At 39.1% G+C, this 18,735-nt stretch overlaps 1 non-coding gene across 1 annotated transcript; it reads right to left on the bottom strand.

Moving 5' to 3' along the window:
* Positions 1 to 18,251: 18,251 nt before the first annotated feature.
* On the bottom strand, positions 18,252 to 18,354 carry LOC137206275 (U6 spliceosomal RNA). Its single transcript, XR_010934590.1, has one exon. It is a non-coding gene; the product is annotated as a U6 spliceosomal RNA (small nuclear RNA).
* Positions 18,355 to 18,735: the final 381 nt, after the last annotated feature.

The raw sequence follows: 18,735 nt of genomic DNA, 5'->3' as shown, positions 1-18,735 counted from the left end.
CACCTATGAAATAAGGATAGTAATGATAACCAGAAAACTTCCTGTATTCTCATTTGGGGCAGCTGCTGAGTTTGAGTGATTTTTCCATCTTTTTGTGTGCCCTCATCTTCTACCTGCAAAAGACTAATGCTTTTTGGAATGTCATTTTAAACGTTTTTATTCCTAGAATTTCGTTCTGCTATTATGTAACAGGAAAGAGGTTCTGAGCTCATTGTCAGGAATATGATGGCACATCAGAAGGCGAAAGAAAGAGTTTTTCCTTGGTATTTGTATTTCAAAAGCATTTGTATTTCTAAGCATTCAGAGGGAATCTGAAAGGATGTGTATGAACAGACTATCCCAGAGATTTGGGAAAATGCAAAGGAGGAAAGAGTCATAAACAGCCCTACTGAGCTTCCTGTAGTTCTGTCTGGCGTAAGTATGAAGAATGACCCTGAGTGTTTAGGAAGTTAGCCAGGAGAAAGCCTAGAGTCAAGAATGGAGACCATAGGGACTTCCCTGTTTGGTCCAGTGGGTAAGACTCTGTGCTCTCAATGCAGGGGGCCCGGGTTCTATCCCTGGCTGGGGAACTAGATCCCACATGCATGCTGCAACTAAGAAGTCTGCATGCCGCAACTAAGAGTCTACAATCCGCAACTAAAAGATCCCGCATGCCGCAACGGAGATCCCACGTGCCACAACTAAGACCCGGCACAGCCAAAATAAATTAAAAAATAAAGAATGGAGACCATTCTATTCCAAACATGATTGAATCAATGATTGAAGACAGGAAAGGGGACCTAAAAAGGGAGACAGCTCAGTTGATGCCTGTGAGGTTAAATAAACCAAATCAGATGCCCTCATCCCAACCATGCAGGATGCAGTAGCACTCCATAAAATCCCCTCAAATTAGAGGTAACCCCTTTCAAAGGAGAGGGACTCCTCAATTTCTTAAGATTAAACCTCTAGTAATCTGGGAAACTGCAATAGAAATAAAGTCAAGAAATTAAAACAAACATATTTCTCACACATTTGAGCTTGGAGACTACCTTTCTGACATACTTTCTAAGGAGAGTATATAATGAGGTTTTTTTGGCACCATTTGATAAGAATCGCATCATTTTCCCTGTAATTCATGATAGTTGTTCCAAAGGTAACCAGACCTTGTACAGCCCCTTGGGACAGTCTTGTCAGCAATGGCAAGGGTGACAGGTGACTATACCTTATTAACATTAATGACAACTCTGGCAAGGAAGACCACCTGGGACCACTTTCCTAGAAGAGTGACTGGGTTTGTGGCAGGCACTTAAGAATTTATGAACTCCTTAGAGATAGGGTATCCTTGGGCCATGAGGCTTTGAGGAGAGATACAGGACATTCAAGTGGATTAGGATGCGTAATAGAGAGTCCCATTGGGATTTCTGATTAATTTCATAGAGGTTTTGCTTAGTGCTTTCAGACGAACATTGTTAGAGATTTCACACTCTGTGTGAGGGTTGCGAGACTCTGAGGCAAGGTTGGGTGCCCATAAAGTGGAGGTTTCAAAACATAGGATTGGTGCAGAATGGAGAAATCTTAATTCGATTTTTGCTGCATTAATAGATTGAGGATGGTGAGATTTCCAGTCTTCTTGGTGAGGCCAGATGACAGTTGAAGAGGAACATGTATAAAGTAGAAAGCAATTAAGAGAGTGAATCATGTTATATGAAGGATGGCTGAAGGATCTGGGAATATTAACCCACAAGAAAGAGAGCTCCATGTGACACGATTGTCAGCTTCAAATATTCAAAACCCTGTCACTTGGAAGAGAGATTACACTTATTCAGTATGGCCCTAGGCCACATCTAGGTTCAGTAGGTAGGAGTTATAGAAAGGCAACTTTTAACACAGAGCAGACAACTCAAACAGAGATGTCTGAGGATTGGATAGACTGAGTTCATGGCCAAAAAAGGAAGTCAAGCGTAGGTTGGCAGCAGTATCATAGAAACAAAGTGGTGCAGTGTATTAGTTGGGACTTCGGGATGGAATTGAGTTCCAGTTTTGGCACTTACCAAGTATAGGACACATAGTAAGTTGCTTCATTTTTCTGCTTCAGTTTCATAATCTTTAAAATGAAGAAAAGGCATAATTGTTGGCAAGGCTTAAATTAAATAATTAACTTTAGTTCTTAGTTCTTTAGAAAGGAGGTGTGTGTGTGTGTGTGTGTGTGTGTATGTATGTATTATTTGTGTGTGTGTGTTTGGCATTTCTAGTTCCTCTTAACCTGAAATTCTATGATTCCAAAGTCTTTGTAGAGAAAAGTTGAAAGAATAAGCTATTCTGCCTTCCTTAGGTACTGCTCAGTATTTTGAAATGAGCTTAAAAGCCTTTGGAAGTGCTCCAGTTTCTTATGAAATTGTTTTGATGTGGTTTTCTCCAATCACAAATTCAGTTTAGAACAGGTGGAAAATACTTAACTCTCATTCTAGTGCCATCTAAGACTGAAAAATATCCCTCCCTTCGCCTGTGCAGAATGAGGTATGAGGATGTTTTACCGAGAAGTTGAAAAAGACAGAGAAGGATGAGCAATCACAACTCGATCCCCTGGTTAATAGTACGATTTGGTTATGTTTACATATTAGACTTGTGTTTGGGGACCTCTGAGCCTCTGTGCCTGTTTATCTAATTGCAAACAGCACCACTTATGCGCAGCTGGTGATAAAGTACTACCACACAGTTGAATAGCTCTCCCAGTAGAAAATTATTATTTCCCAAGATAAAAGCTGGCTACATGATGCCAAAGCAATTCATCAATTCAATGACAAAAAAAAATCAGACAAACCACTCTTTTGGTATAGTGTAGGGTGAACAATTGGTTGATTGACTGGGTTTTGGCTGCAAATACAGCCAAAGCAAACCTAAAGCAACATTAGTTCATGGGAATTTTCATTATAATGTAATTTTTCTGCTGAACTTTCCAATTTGCTCTCAAGTTAACTGTGGGAGTCGAAGTTAGGTGTTCTCCTGACCATTAAGGGTATTGTGTTTGTTTGCAAAGAGGAATTGTGGTTTTCATTTCCAATTTGATGGTACTGTGCCATTTTCCATGATAATTTATCTGGACAGGGAGGTTTGGTTTGTAAAGGAAGAAACTCTATCCTGATATCAATACACCGCAGAGGAGACATCTTAAAATCTCAGAGCAAGTGCTGTTTGAGTTTTGTTTTTCTAGCCACAAGTAAGGTGGAGTAGGATAACCCTGGGCTATGAAGTAAGAAGGAACTCATTCATTTGCTCATTTACTTAGCATATGTTCATTGAGCTCCTTTTAATGTGTCAAGTACTATGTGAGGCTCTGAGGATTCAGCAACAGACTGACAAGCTGCTTGCTCCCCTAGATGTTACAACTTCTAGAACAGTGGAGGTGGAGAGACCAGATAATGAACATACAAATACTCCTTAAATCTTGGCCTCTGTATTTGCTTTCTTTTCTTATTTTGTGCCCTAGGGTAAGTTATTAACTTATGCAATAGTGTCTCACACATAGCAGGGCTCAGCAAATGATAGCTTTCTCACCTCCTCTACTCCCTACCCTACCAGGCTGTAGAAAAAGAATAAACTGTCTCCTTTTCAGTTTGGTTGATGCCTTTCTTGAGGCCAGAAAAATGAAGATCCTTGTCATCTTATGAACTGTAGATTCAGGATGAATTGGGTTATTGTCTAATGTTCCTGTGAGGGTCTGTCTGTCTTTAAAGTCTTAGAGCTAATCAACCTTTTTTTTTTTTGGCTAGCCAAAGGGTATACTTCCAGATGAACTACTTTCAACCCATAAATGATTTTTTTTAAAAGCACCTACTGCAAATAGCTTGTCTTGACTGTAGACCCATTCTATCTTTTCCTGAATTTCCATCAGTTAAGGTGTTTAAGGAAAGATGTGAAAGGTAGTGGATTTTATAATCACTCTCCAGGAGGTAGAAGTTGCTTTGGGGGTAGTGCTGGGATGACTGTGTAGTTACCTGGTTAGAAATTGGGACACAGAAGAACTAATGGTAAATTGATTGATAGGGAAATAAATATCATTATTAATAATTATAATTTTAAGTGCAAACACAATTTATGATGGATAAAATATGTAGCCATAATGCTGTTTCTCAAATAAAATATGTCTGGTGTTTCACACGATTGAACTGAAACAAATATTTGTACTACATTGGCAGCCCACTGGGAAGTTGAGGGAATGAATAAGATGTGAACTGAATATTCCCTTTACCCATCTCATTACCCTTCCCATGCTCCAGTACTTATAGTTTATCCTTCATCCTTAGTATAGATTTCATATGTGCTACCAAAATCTTTTCTCCTTGAAAACTGAGTACATCTATATTATATAGAGAAAACATTATTTGAAATCTTAACGTAACTCCCACTCTCCCCAGAAGATGCTTGTGCTTCTCTGATTGATAAATCAATCCAGCTCTTTAGCTGTGTTAATTGGACATGGTGCCAAAGGGAAATCTGGAAAAGCCTGGAAGAGAAAACAGGGATTTTCATTGGAAAGGCAGAGTTATTGGTAGGAGGGAAAATATCCAGAAAGGATAAAGGAATCCAGAAAAGATGGAGACAGGGAGCCTGTTGGGAGAAATCTTGAAAGCTTGGGATGGGTTGAAAAAGATTTTGTGAGTAGCTGCCATATATGGAATACATAGAAAGAATGATGAAGGAAAGAGGATTTTAAGAAGTCTGGCTCTGCATTGAAAATGTAATTTGCTCCTGGCCTCTTTTTAGGAGAATACAGTAAAGACGTCAATTACATTCCAATTATTGTGGCTGCTGGGTAGGGCTGTCTTTTTTTTTTTTTTCCTTATGCAATACTAAGGAGAGATGGGTCCTCAGAATGACTTTATAAAGTTTAACTTTGATAAAGCATTTAAGCCATTCTGGCATTTTTTGTGCCTTAAAATGCTTTGTTTCTCCAGGCATCCTTTAAGACATTTCTTCCAGCTATAAAATAAATAAGTAACGAGATGTATTGTACAGCATAGAGCATATACTCAATAATATCGTAATATCCCTATATGGTGAGAGATGGTAACTAGATTTACCATGGGGATCATTTTGCAATGTGTAAAAATATGAAATCACTATGTTGTACACTTGGAACTAATATCATATGTCAATTATAACTCAATAATAAAAAGGACATTTCTTCAGTGTTGAGGAGAAATAGCTAAAAATCCAAGGTCTTTGAAGTTAGACAAATCTGGGTTTGAATCCTAACTCCTCACTTGCTAGCTTGTCTCCTAGGACAAGTTATGTCGCCTCAGTAAGCTTCAATTTCCTCATCATAACATGGGGTTAAGAGTACCTACCCTGTAGGACTGTTGTAATCACTGAAATAAAGGGACATCTAGAAGAAAACCTTGAAAGGATTGGGCTTCATCAGCCTGAGTCCCTTTAGGAAACAGATGGTCCATTCAAAGTAGGAAAATTTGAGGAAAGTGTGGTAGCAGGACTATTTTAAAAATGTATATGCAAAGTGTAGGAAAACCACAAAAGATAATGCAATACTCCATTTACAATAGCCAAAACATGGAAGCAACCCAGGTTTCCATCAACAGATGAATGGATAAAGATGTAGTATATATATGTATATATATATATATATGTATATGTATATATATATACTACAGATGAATGGGTAAAGATGTAGTGTGTGTGTGTATATACACACACACACACACACACACACACACACACACACACACATACATGCAATGGACTATTACTCAGCCTTAGAAAGAATGTAATAATGCCATTTGCAGCAACATGGATGGACCTAGAGATTATTGTACTAAGAAAAACAAATATCATATGATATCACTTATATGTGGAATCTAAAAAATGATACAAATCAGCTTATTTACAAAACCAAAACAGACACACAGACAGAAAACAAACTTATTGTTACCAAAGGGGAAAAGCAGGAGGTGGGATGGGGTGGGATGGGCGGGATAAATTAGGAGTTTGGGATGAACAGATACACACTACTGTATATAAAATAGACAAACCACAAGGACCTACTGTAGAGCACAGGGAACTATGTTTAATATCTTGTAATAACTTATAATGGAAAATAATTTGAAAAAGAATATATATATGTATATGTGTAACTGAATCACTTTGCTGTACACCTGAAACAAACACAACACTATAAATCAACTCTACTTCAATAAAAAAATAAGATAGTGCATTACTCTTAGGGATACCAGCTCCAGGCCTGAAAGTCTGGGTAAAAGCAGTGTTTCCTGGGACTTGGAGATGGAGAAGGCTGTGCCGAGGGAGCTGCCAGAGAGGTGCTGAGACCTCCATGAGAGATATTGCCAGCACTTGGCAACAACTGGGGGCCTGGGAAATGAACAGAGTAGCTTCCCTCCCTCCCTCTTGCTTTCTCTCCCTCCAATTCCTTCAGAATTCTCTAGTGGCCAAACCCAACTTGAATCCATTTGGTAAGAGAGTCCATTAAGGTCACAGGAAGTGATCTGGGGAGCAGAGTAGAGAGAGATGGAGAGTGGATCTGGGAGCAAATGGAACATGCCCAGCATGCTCAGTAAGCGTATTTCCTTTCTTTTTCTCTTTCGGAGACTGTAAACAAGAAGATGTCTTTCCCTTGGAAGAATAAGCATACAGTAGAGCTGCCACTAGCCTCTGAAAGACTGTGCCTTATATGTGAGTTCTATAGATTATGACACATCACAGACATAGCTCTGGAGTTGGAAACAAACACATATTAATCTTTATTTAAAGGACAATGGGAGAAGCACAGATGGTCTAGTGGTTGATTCTCTAAGAGAGTGAATGATGCAAAGAATCTGATATTCTGGTCAGACAAAAACAGGAGCTCTTGTTTCAATAGTGGCTTTTCAAGTTTGCCTCTTGGCATGAAGCTAACTCTGGCAGAGGGTATCATATAAACAGGGCACATGCCTAAGCATGTAAGCCAGTCACTACTTGTTGGATACATTTTCACCCTCTATCCCATGACCCACAGTTAGCTGACAAAGCTGATGGCAAGGCATCTTTTCAGAGAATGTGTTATGGACCACTTAGATCTTTTCAGAATTTGTAAATGAGTTGAAGGTCACCTTTGAAAAAGAGTGCTTTGTCATCACTAGTGGTGCAGCAGGTCTTTGATTCATTCCACTTGTAAGCCTTCTGACCTTCGGGTAAATAACTCTTCTCCTGTCAACACATAAATAAATAAATAATCCTTCTCCTTTGCCTCTCATAGTGTGCTCAATGGTGGCCCCCCAAAAGATATATCCATGTCTTAATCCCCAGAACCTGGGCAGGTTACCTTATTTGGCAAAAGGGTCTTTGTAGATGTAATTAAGGTAAAAGACACTGAGATGAGAAGATCATTCTGCATTATCTGGGTGGGCCCTACATCCAATGCTGAGTATCCTTATAGGAGATATGCAGAGGGCAGGCACAATGAGAAGTCTATGTAAAGATGGAGGAAGAGATTTGTGTGATATGTGGCCACAAGCTGAGAATGCCAGCAATCACTGGAAGCTGGAAGAGACATGGAATGGATCCTTCCTTAGAGTCTTTGGAGGGAGTATGACCCCTGGTTGTGGACTTCTGGCCTCCAGCATTGTGACAGAATAAATTTCCATTTTTGCAAGCCAACAAGTTTGTGGTAGTTGTTACAGTAGCCCTGGAAACAAATACATTTCTTGTGAAACCATCTGTGCTGACACCTTGATTACTAAGCAGATTGAGTCTTAGCAGCCTGGAGAATTACAGAAATAGTGCAGAGAGAGAACATCTTAGAATACATATTTCTGACGATTATGAGAAGTCATCTCAAATCCAGGGAAGTTGTGCTATCTAAATTACACCTTAAGCACTTGCAATGAAACATCATTAAGTTGAAAGAGAGGCAGAAGAAAGAGCATTGGAGGAAGGAATTAAGTGTCCTGGATTCTATTACTGGCTTTATTATTCACTGGCTATTCGACCTTTGAAAAGTCATTCAAATAGTCCAAGCCTAGATTTTCTTATCTCTAAAATACTTGTCCCACCTACTTTACAGTGTTGGCAAGAAGGTTAAATTATACAAGGTGCTCTGAAATAGTAAAGTGCTATCCATTAAACTGAAAAGTAGTATATGATACATTTACTTATTCATAATATAAATACGATATGTACTTCCTCAGCTAAATTAGATCCTATAACTCAGAATTTGCCATGATTGGGAAAAGGGATACATAGGAGTCAGGAAATCAGGGTTTTCGTCTTGGCTCTAAAGACTAAAGAGCCAAGTAGTCTTGGACAACGTATTGAACCTTTTAGAGACACAGTTTTCATAATTGTTAAGTGAAGGAGTTTGACTGGATGATCTCTAACGTTGCTCCCATATCTCTCATTCTATAGAATTTTAAGAAAATTATGATTAGCAAGATGGTTCTCTCCCTTGGTGAATTTTTTTCTTCTCATGGATTACATTTTCACTAAATTCTGTCAATCCTGAACTTGTCTGCTGAGCTTCAGATTTATATAACCAAGGATCTGGATGTCACACATAATATCAGCTGAGAAACTCTGAATATAAAGGAAAGGAAAAACAAAATTTACTTACACAAGAAAAAAAAGAAAGAAAGAAGAAAAAGGAAAATAGAACTTATTGGCTCACTTAATTGGAAAGTCTATGAATAGAGTTAGTTTTAGCTACAGCTAGATTTATGGCTTAAATAATGTCATCTAGATTTACTTTCTTTCTATCTCTCAGTTCTGTTTTGCACAGGGTGGGCTGGCTCCATTCTGCAACTTCACATGGTATAATAGCACTGTTGCATTATCTCTTAATTACAAGTATCAAGGAAAAATAAAAGTATTTTCCCAGATGCATAACAAGAATCTCTTTGCATCTCATTGGCTCTGATTGGCTAAAATGTCCATCTCTGAACCAGTCACCATGTTAAGAAGAAATTCAGTGTGCTGACTGGCTTAGATCTGGGTCATGTGATTCATTGCTAAACCAGAGATATAGTCCCATTGTACCAGTTGATTATAACATTCCAGTAATTTTCTGAGTTGGTTGTTAAACTGTTGGGAGCATTAAATTTGAAAAGGTGGGAGTATTCACACTACAAACTAGGGCTTTATTTGTTTACTTATTTTGGAGAGATCATTTACCAGCACATCACTGGGTACGGCCCTGCCCTGTCCAAGCAGAGTGGGTGAGGATAGGATCACCTTGTAAAAATGAGGCTGTTAACAAAATAAGACAAAAATAAATGCTGCAGTGGCAAGAAAAAAAAACAAAAACAAAAACCTACCACTATTCATTCACTAAAACTGGAAGCTCAAACTCAAAATATCTAATGCTGAATTTTCTCTTTCTCCTCAATCTGCTTTGTCTCATGGATTTTCCATCTTGATTGGTAACCATTACTCCAATCAGACACTCAAGTCTAAAATATGACATTTAATTTTTGAATGCTTTTATTTCTTTCATAACACAATTTTGCCTCCTTAGCATTTTTTAAACCCATCTCATCCTCTGTTGCTACAAGTCACTTAGACTTGTTTGATCTCTCTTTGGGATATTTCAGGACTCTTCTAATTTGTCTGCAGACCTTCAGTCTTACCTTTCTCAAATCTACCCAGCGTATCACCAGCAGGGTGATCTATCTAAAGTATGTCTGACCCAATTATTACTTCTTCCTAAATTTCTTTCCATTGCATAATAGATAAGGTCTGTGATGGCTTTCAACATGTTCACAAATTCTTCTCCCTTTAAGAGTTGGAGCTTAATTCTCTGGCTTTGAGTATGGGCTCAATGAATAGAATATAACAGAAGTGATGGTGTGTGGCTTCCATGACTAGGTCATAAAAGGAGTTGCAGTTTCTTCCTTGCCCTCTCTCTTGGATGACCCACTCTAGGGGAAGCCAGCTATCATTTTGTGAGAACACTCAAGCAGCACTGTGGAGGGGTCCATGTAGCAAAAAACTGAGGCCTCCTGCCAGCAACTATCTTGGAAGCGGAAGAGTTTGAACGACTGCAGTCCAGTCTGATGTGGTGACTGCAGCCTCATGAGAGATTCTGAACCAGAACCACCTAGGTCACTCCTGAATTCCTAACCCACTGGAACTGTGAGAAAGCAACTGATTATTATTTTAAGCTGTTAAATTTTGAGCGTAGCAACAGGTCATTTGGTCTCAGCTTAACACTTTATTTTTCCTCCATCACTGAACTTACACTTTACAAAACCATATGGATTTGTCTTCCTCATTATAGTCTGAGCTTCCTGAGGGCAGGTACTGTAATTCCGAGCTCACTGCTGTATCCCTGAGTAGTAGATTGTATTGCTATTTCACAAAGATGGCTGCAACAATATCTCCTATTTCAAGTATTCTTCTAGAACCTTGTCACTTCCCCATCCAGAGGTGGATTCCCTGTCTCCTCCCTTTGAAACTGGATGGAACTTTGTGACTGTCTCAAACAGTAGAGCTGAAGGGATGATATGTTATTTCCAAAGGTAGGTCATAGAAATGCCATGCACATTTGCTTCTCTCCTTTAGACCCTTGCTGTTGGAATCCAACCACTGTGCTGTGGGGAAACTCAAACAATCTGTAGAAATGCCCACAGGGATAGGAAGCATGGGCCCCAGCTCACAGTGGGAGCCAAGCTCCCAGGCGACAGCCAGTGCTAACTAGCCATGTGAGTGAACCATCCTGGAAGTCAATCTTCCAGCCCCTAGTTGAATCTACCAAGCCAATGCCACATGGATCAGAGATGAGCTGCCCCTGCTGAGCTCTGCTCAAATTGCAGCTTTGTGAGGAAGATAAATGATTGTGATTGTTTTAAGCCACTAAGTTTTAGGATAATCTGCTATGCAGCAGTATGTAACGGGAACATCCAGCACAGTATCTGTGACATCACAGGCATTTGACAAGCATTTGTAAACTGATTGAAGATCCTAGTTTCCTTATACAGCTACTTTCTGGGCACATTAGTACACGTGTCTTTCTTTAAACAAATCTTGAACTCATCTGACTCAAGATTTGTGTTCAAGCTGTTCCTTCTGCTATGAATTGCCTCCCTAATTTCCGTATACATTTACCTGCTCAAGTCTTATGCTTCTGAAAAAATGCTGTTGAAACTTCCTTTCCTCCCTTCCTTGTATCCTTTTAATAACTATGTCGTGAATGTCTACTATAAGCCCAGGATATCATATGGAGCAATATAGGCAAAATCCCCATCTTCCTGGAGTTTTACATTTCAGTGGGGATCCAGTCAACAAATAAATATGTCATTAAAAATTATACAGTGTATTAGCACCTTAAAGGAATTAAACAGTGTGCAGTAATAGAAAAAAACGGGGTGGGTGGGAGGGGCAGGAGGAATGGGGTCCTATTTTAAATGAAGTGTCTTGGGAAGATCTCTTTAAGGAGGTGATATTTGAGATCTGAACAATAAGGAGGAACAAGTCTGGAAGAAAAGACCATGGCATCCTGGGCAGAGAAAACAGCAAGTGCAAAGCCATGAGATGAGATCAAAAATGTTTTCTGTTGGATAAAATAAAGGAGGCATTTATGGCTGCAGGATAATGAGTGGAGAGAAGACATTGACTAGATGAAGTGGGAAAAATAAGCAGACACCAGATCACGTATACGTAGAGTCATGGAAAGGAATTTAGATTTAATTCTAAATACAAATGATATTTACTGGAGGACTTTAAAGTGGGGGAGTGCCACAGTCGGATTTGCATTTTAAGCTTACCCTTGCTGTTGTGCAGATAATGGATTTTAGGTTGGCAGGAAGGGGTGCAGGGAGATCAGTAGGGAAACCAAACTGAACATGAGATGGTGGTACTTTGGGTTAAGGTGGTAGCAGTAGATAGATAGATAAAAATGATGTATTGGGATAAAATTCGTGGCTATAACTTATAGGACTTGTTGGGGACTCAAGGAAAAGGAAAGGAAAAGAGGATTTCCGGCTTTGGTAAAGGGTTTGTACTTTATTGTAAAGCAGTGAGGAGCCATGGGTGGATTAGCAGGGCAGTGCATGCTCCGCTTTCTTTCTTCAAGAAGTCTCTCTAGATGCCTCCTGATAGAATTAATCTCTCTCTCTTCTGGGTATTTATTCATAGTTTTGATTCTCACAGGGAATGTAGCATAAAGTATGGATTAAAAGCGTAAGGAATTTTGGGGGCTGAATTGATATGAGTTGATCTGGGTTCCACCACTACTTTATGTGAGGTGTAAGACTTGGAGAAGCCCATTCATCTCTGTGGCCTCAACTTCTCCAAATGTGGGTAGCATCTATGTTACAGGCTTGTTGGGTTCATTAAATGAAACTCTGGAAGAGAAAGATATACTTCAGAAAGGATAAGGAGAAGACCTAGATTTACATTAACTTTAAATTCGCTTAATAACTAACTCTAACATTTGTGGAGCACCTACCCTGTGCCTGATACCAGGTGTTTTACTCTTCGTAACAGCCTTGTGATTTAGCTACTTTTGTCATCCTCCTTTACAAACAGGCACAAAGAGCTTAAAAATGTACCCAAGGTCCTGCTGTAATGCTTAACTTGTATAGATTTGTCTTTCTATATCCCTATTTCTCCCCATTTCTCTCAGATAACAGGGAGTGTGTGTGTCTTGCTCACAAATTTCTTCCTTATCTCTGACACATGGCAGAAAGTAACTTCACGTATGCTGAGTGAGTGAACTTTCAGGCATTGACTCACATGTCAAAGTTGACAAGACAGAGGTCAGAGTTATGGGGTCTTGACAAGACAAAGGTCAGAGTTATGGGGTACTGGCTTTACTTGAGTGGGTCCACCCAGATGAGCTGGGGAGAGTCCTGAGCCAGACTAGCTTTGAAAGCTGATCAGATCCATGATGAGATCAGATCCTCATGTGGTCAGATCAGATCCCCCCTGCTGCCTCATCTGCAGTACAATGATAATGTGCCTAATTTACTTGTGCTGTTTGGTTTCAGAAGTGTAGCAATGGCACAATACAACCTTTATTAACAAGACTACTGAGGGAATGGCGTATTCCGACTACTCAGGCAGAGATGAAAGCTCCTTTGTTTAAACCCTTGTGGAAAATCTCTATAAGATGTAGTGGCTGCTGTTTCGCCTTAGGAAGGACTGTGCAGTGAATATGATTTGTGTCTTGAAGTTGAAAAGCTGCTGATCCTCCTGTCTTACAGTGGTCTCCGTGCTTTATTCTAAATATGATTATTTCGCAGAGGAGAAGGTGGGAGGAGATTGGGTTAAACATATTCTTAGATGAGGCACTACCTTGATATGCTCATTTTAAAATAACATTATGATATGGGCTTATGTTCCTTCAGAATTAACACTGTCCCTTAAAAAATAGAGTGATGGAAAAAGGGAAAATTAATGAAAGATTCTGTTCCAAGTCTTTAAGTCTTCCTGTAAATATCAGCTTAATTTCTCCCATAAGAAGACTGTAAAATGATGTTTACTTATCAGAACTGGGCTTGCTCTGTGTGGTTTAGTATATGTAACATTTTCCCCCTGGTCTGTAGGGTACAAAAGAAGACAAAGGAGGTATTCACAGATGAGGGAAGAGTCGAGAAGGGACTGTTTTATATCCTTTAAAAGGAGTCTTGAGTGGATTTACCAGGAGAGCAAAGTGCCTTGCGATAGAAGGGGACAAGATGTGATTTTAGCAGGCACTGAGAAGGTCCTTCTGCCAAAAATAGACCCACCTGCTTGTGGATGTGTGGCATTCCTTTGACTGGAGACAATGCCAGAGAGGGCAGCTGTTCCCTCAGATACTCCTCCCACAGTCTGGCTGAGACCTGAAATTCCAGCCTTGAGCTTAAGGCTAAATTTTTTCCTCCACAATCTACCCTAAAGCATGTGCTTCTCACTTCCTCCCCTTCCTTCTCACTCTAAAACAAAGATGTTACCAGCTATTTACACTGAAGTATGAATTATATAGATTTGTGCAAAGAACAGAAATTATGGAAGCGGGAGAATCCTTGGTTCCCTCCTCCCCACTTAACTCTGTGACTTTTGGTCAAGTCCTTAACTACTTATGCAGTAGTTTCTTTTTCTATAAAATAAGACTAAGCCAAACCAACTGGACTCTTGGGAGGGCAAAATAAGACAAATGTAGAGAACCAATTAGCAAAAAGCTAGAAACAACCCAAATGTCTATCGAAGGGAGGCTAGTTAAATAAACTTTGGAGCATCCACACAATGCCATATTATGTAGCTGTGAAAAGGAATCAGGAAGACCTCTGCGTCGTAATATAGAGTGACGGCTGAGACATATTGTTAAGTAACAAAAACAAAATGCATCATGGTGTTTGCACAATGCTATAGTTTAGATAAGAAAGGAGGAGACATAGTAAATACATACTTATTTGTAATTTCAGTAGCTGGATAAACCAAAAATTAATTAAAAATGGGATGGAAGGAACAAGGAATTAGAGGATATGGAGGAGACATAGACTTCTCTATGAAATTTATTTTGTTTTTTTGACTTTGGAATCATGTAAATATTTTACATAATTAAAAACAAAGTTAAATCAAAGAGAAAAGCAACCAAAACACAACAAGCCCTAAAACTTTAAAATAAACTGGAAAAAAGTGAACTTAACTTTATATCAATTCTGTGGCATACCCATCTCAAGAATTATTTCAACTGATTTTAAAAGACATATTTCGATTTTACATTCCTAGGGAGATATGTCCTAAGGACAAAAAAAAGTATAAAGATCTCTTACATAAATGTTCTACGAAACAGATACAGACTCACAGACATAGAGAACAGACTTGTGGTTGCCAAGGGGGAGGGGAGGTGAGGGAGGGATGGATTGGGAGTTTGGGGTTAGTAGATGAAAACTATTTTATAGAGAATGGATAAACAACAAGGTCCTACTGTATAGCACAGGGAACTATATTCAATATCTTGTGATAACCATAATGGAAAAGAATATGGAAGAATGTATATGTATATATAACTGATCACTTTGCTGTACAGTAGAAATTAACACGACATTGTAAAGCAACTATACTTCAATAAAATAAATTTTAAAAAAGATCTTTTAGATTGAATTCTTTCAGCTAGTTGTTAGTGGTAATATTCACATTATTATTTTAAATACCATTATATAGAGAGCAAGATAAAGCAACGAAGAAATTAAGTTAATACACTTAGGAGATAAGGTTTTCAGAGTAAAAAAAGACAAACAAAATAAAAGAATTGAAGTAAAAATTCTGTAATCTTTGATTTGAATTAGAAATATCAGTATTTATGATTTATTTTTCTCTTTCTAAAAACTACAGATTTCCTAGTCCTGTCCACTGAAAAGGCCTAGAAGCATGACCAACTCAGTTTAAATGATCACTCTGGGTACCCAGAATGTAAAATCTAAGTACCACTTCCATCTTAAAGGGAACAGGGCTCCTTAGAAAAATGCCTAATTTTACTTCTGGGGAAGAAAGTGTTTGAGATGAATTAGGGGCATATTATTATGCCCCAGAGCAAGATTATATGAGCCAACTTGAAGGATTTCCCACTGGCCAAATTTGGGAAGAATGTAAAAACAAATAATGATTACAACACTTTGAAACACATCAAGTATGTAAAATCAACAAGTTAGTTTGGAGGTTGTGTGGGCACCAGCTCACTATTCTGAAAATAGACAAATAGACGGTAAGAAAGAAGCATCTACCCCACCTCTTTTGTTTCAGGTAATTCAACAATTGTTGAGAGAACATTCTTTATTGGATAATTCTAGCTAATAAATGCAGGAGGAATGATAGGTTTAAAAAAATCTCCATTCTTGGTGGAGATCGTTCTGCAACATACAAATGTATCAATTCAGCAGGCAGCCGCCTTAAACTTACAGAATGTTATCTGTCAATTAAATCTCTATAAAGCTGGACATTTAAAAAAACCCCTCCATTCTGATGACTCCATCCTAGTCATCAAAGTCTGCCAAAACAATTAAGCGAAGACCTATGAGAAACTTTACGATGGAAGTGGCCATGTGATGCTCAAAACAAAACAAATAGCAAGCAGTTTTATTACTACAACAGACAAGGTTGTAGCACAGAAATGGCTGTCTCTACTGTAAACACAGACGTGAGCTGCCCAATCATCGTGGGTAGTGGTAGGGAACAGTTGCAGGCTGTGGTCTCAGTTTGGCAGCGGGTAGGACCCACGTTTCTCCACCTCCCACTCTTCTGTTTCTTTCCGTCAGCGGAACGGGATGGAGAACCACCTATCGGAGGAGGGGGGCAGGTGCCTGCGCTGAATTCAGAGCCCTCAGCAGCTGGTGTTATCTCCTCTCACTTTGCCACGTCTTGCCCTGGAGGAGGAAAGAGTCTTGGTCTTGGACCCTGAATTTCTTTTTCCTTGTTTTTTACAGTCTTTATTGAATTTGTTGCAATATTGCTTCTGTTTTATGTTTCGGTTTTTTGGCTGGGAGGCGTGTGGGATCTTAGCTCCGCGGACCAGGGATCCAACCCATAACCCCTGCTTCTAACATGCTGTCCTCGGGAGGATCAGGTGAGTTGATGGAATTCAAGTGTTTAGCACATCCAATGCCTGGAGAGCTTTCCCAAGGCCAGAGACAACTTGTGGATCTCTTCATTCAGAGAGAATAGGAGCCAGGGGTTGTGTCCTTGCTTCTACATAGGCTTTATTTGCATACTCCTTTCTCTCTCAGAGGGACAATTGTGATTGGTCAATTAGAGCAGAACGCTGGCTAAGAGAACTCAGCCCAAATCAGTGAAACAGCAGTTACCGATTTTGATCTTTTGGATAAATCACTTTTTTCTCTTTTTACACTGGCTGTTTTTCTTCTTCAAGCGGGCCTTATTTTATTTCGTTCCAGCTTTACTTTTGAAAATGTCTCCCTTCTCCTCTTGTAACATTGTCCTTGGTTCCACTCAAAGGGAGCAAACTTAAGTCTTGTTAAGTCTATACATGTTAAAATGTTACTTAGGTAACATTTCACCAAATGTATCCTTGAGTTACCTAAAATCATTACTTACCTAATCTTAAAGCAGATGCATGATCTACTGCAAGGCCATATTTGCTACAGTACTTTATACCTCCAGTATCACTTGAATAGTCAAAGGCCTGTGATACAGCAATGGAAGAACACTTTGACAGCATTCTGTTCTTCAGGGGATATTGTTCTGTTGTTCTTTGGAATCCTCACATACTGAATACCCAGGGGCATTTTTTTCCAAATGGGCTATCAGATGGGGAACAATGGAGAAAAATGAAAATTGAAGCCTATTGAAAGACTATTTCGTGTGACTCACCTTCCACGCTTTACTTTCCCAAGTGTGGACCCGGCTCTGCCTTAAAAAAAAAAAAAAATCAGTCCCAGCCTGGACTACGCAGTTATTTGCCAACTGCTGTCATCTAATGGTGATATGTAGTAATGCAGGATGAAGTAAAGACCTGGGGTGATTTTCTGTTCCCTGGAATACGGGTAGACTTAGACTTACTGATTATATGATGTCATTTAAAGGGTGATAGGAGAGCTGCAAACTCCCTAAACACCATTTGTACCTACTGATTGGTGCCAGGTAGATCAACATTGGGCTTTGATTTTCTAGCTCTGCATTTTGAGCCCATTATCTTTGGGAAGAATAACCCTGTGTCAATGGGATGCTAACATATCCCTTAGGGGCTCATATCAGCTGAAGACAGTAAGTTTCCTTCATGGCAGGTGCTAGAGTAGGATCAATACCCACCAATTCCTGAGGAAACAACCTCAACAGTCCCACATGTCACCAATATATTTTTCCTCTCTCTACTTTGGACAAATAATGTCACCTGCTATATCAGTAAACAAAGGATGTCATGACCATGAAGACATCAGCCCCTGAAGCTGCCCTGACTGCACTACATGGGCACCTACTACGTGCTGAGGACTTTGTGTATACCATCTCTAATCCTCAAAACAATTTTTATTCCACTTTAGTATGAAGACTCCAAAAACTCCGATTAAATGCATTGACTACAAACACAGTGTGTTATGTTGCATAGCTGTTATTTATCTTAGTTATGTTTATTTTACTAAAGAGGCCTGTCAGTTTCCTGCATTTAATGTCATTAATTGGGGGAAGGGGATCCAATTGCTCCCCCCACCCAACTTACCCAATTTTTTTCTTTTATTGAAGTCTAGTTCATTTACAATGTGTGTTAGCTTAAGGTGTACAGCAAAGTGATTCAGTTATACATATGTATATATATCTATTATTTTTCAGATTCTAAAAATATGGAACACTTCATGAACGTGCGTGTCGTCTTTGCTCAGGGGCCATGCTAATCTTCTCTGTACTGTTCCAATTTCAGTATATGTGCTGCTGAAGCGAGCCTCTAACATATGTTCTTTCAATTAAACCTATCTCTTCTAAAAGAAACTCAAATACTATTTCCTCTCAGCTTAATGCTGATGTCTGGGTAGATCAGATATTTTCTTCAGATGATACTCTATGTCTTTTGTGGGGTCTTGCCCACTTTCCATGGGGAAAAAAGTGAAAGCTTGGCTCCTTTTTGAGTCCAGAGTGGGATAAGTACCTTAGTTTAGACTAGTATAAGACATAAATTAATATATTACATATATTATCTTGCCATAACCAAAGATTTCCAGTTTTCTCCTGGCTGAAATTCTTTAAAGTCAAATCCTTTTAAAGTGAAATCCTTTGGTTCCCCTTTGAGGTGTGACTTCTACTGCAAATGTCCTCAAGAAAGGG

This window comes from Pseudorca crassidens, chromosome 14, assembly GCF_039906515.1.
Source record: "Pseudorca crassidens isolate mPseCra1 chromosome 14, mPseCra1.hap1, whole genome shotgun sequence".
In the NCBI taxonomy this organism is placed as follows: Eukaryota; Metazoa; Chordata; class Mammalia; order Artiodactyla; family Delphinidae; genus Pseudorca; species Pseudorca crassidens.
Note: the sequence above shows the minus strand (reverse complement) of the source record. Positions and strands in the feature narration are given on the sequence as shown.